The following is an 818-nucleotide window of genomic DNA, read 5'->3' as shown; positions in this document are numbered from 1 at the left end:
AGCGCTTCCAGATTATCTCTGATTGGGTTCAAGCAATCGCGTAACAAATAATTTGCATACAACGTTCGACGGACAACGTGGAATAGACCCACAAAACATCGCTCTAAAAACCATTTTTTCGTATTCTACGGCCTTGAAAACGGATAGAAATCATGTATTTGGGGAGTCGAAAAAAGAGCCGGGGGGGTAAAATTTTTCCCCCGGGCAAAATTATTTTTCGCATTTGAAAATATACCATGAATCTTTGAATCTTTGAAACCCGTTTTTTGGCCTTGGAGGTGGGTTTTACCCCCCCTAATGGGGGGGTATTTGTTAGAAAACTTGGGGGTGATCTATCGATTGGAGTTACTTCCGATGCCCCCTGACCCTTCCTTGACCGATTTCCTGGGGGGGGGTAAATTTTTTGATTTGCAGGTCCTTAAAAAATGGTCTGGGGAGGGTCGGAGGGCAATATGGGTGGGTCCAATCGATGGATCTCGTCAAAGTACTCTGACAATGCCCCCCTATTTGGGGGGGTAAACCCACTCCCGAGCCCGAAAATCGCATTTGAAAATATACCATGAATCTTTGAATCATTGAAAACCGTTTTTTGGCCTTGGAGGTGGGTTTTACCCCCCTAATGGAGGGGTATTGTTAGGGTACTTTGACGAGATCTATCGATTAAACCCACCCATTTTGCCTTCTGACCCTCCACTGACCCTCTTTCGGGGACCTGCAAATCGAAAATATTATCTCCCTCAGTAAATTGGTCAGGGAAGGGTCGGCGGGCAACATTGGTGGGTCTAATCGATAAATATTGCAAAAGTAGTCTAACAAAT

This window comes from Sitodiplosis mosellana, unplaced genomic scaffold (genome assembly GCF_009176505.1).
Source record: "Sitodiplosis mosellana isolate CC-2019 unplaced genomic scaffold, AAFC_SMos_1.0 Smas_scaffold_3232, whole genome shotgun sequence".
NCBI lineage: Eukaryota > Metazoa > Arthropoda > Insecta > Diptera > Cecidomyiidae > Sitodiplosis > Sitodiplosis mosellana.
This window is presented reverse-complemented; position numbering follows the sequence as displayed.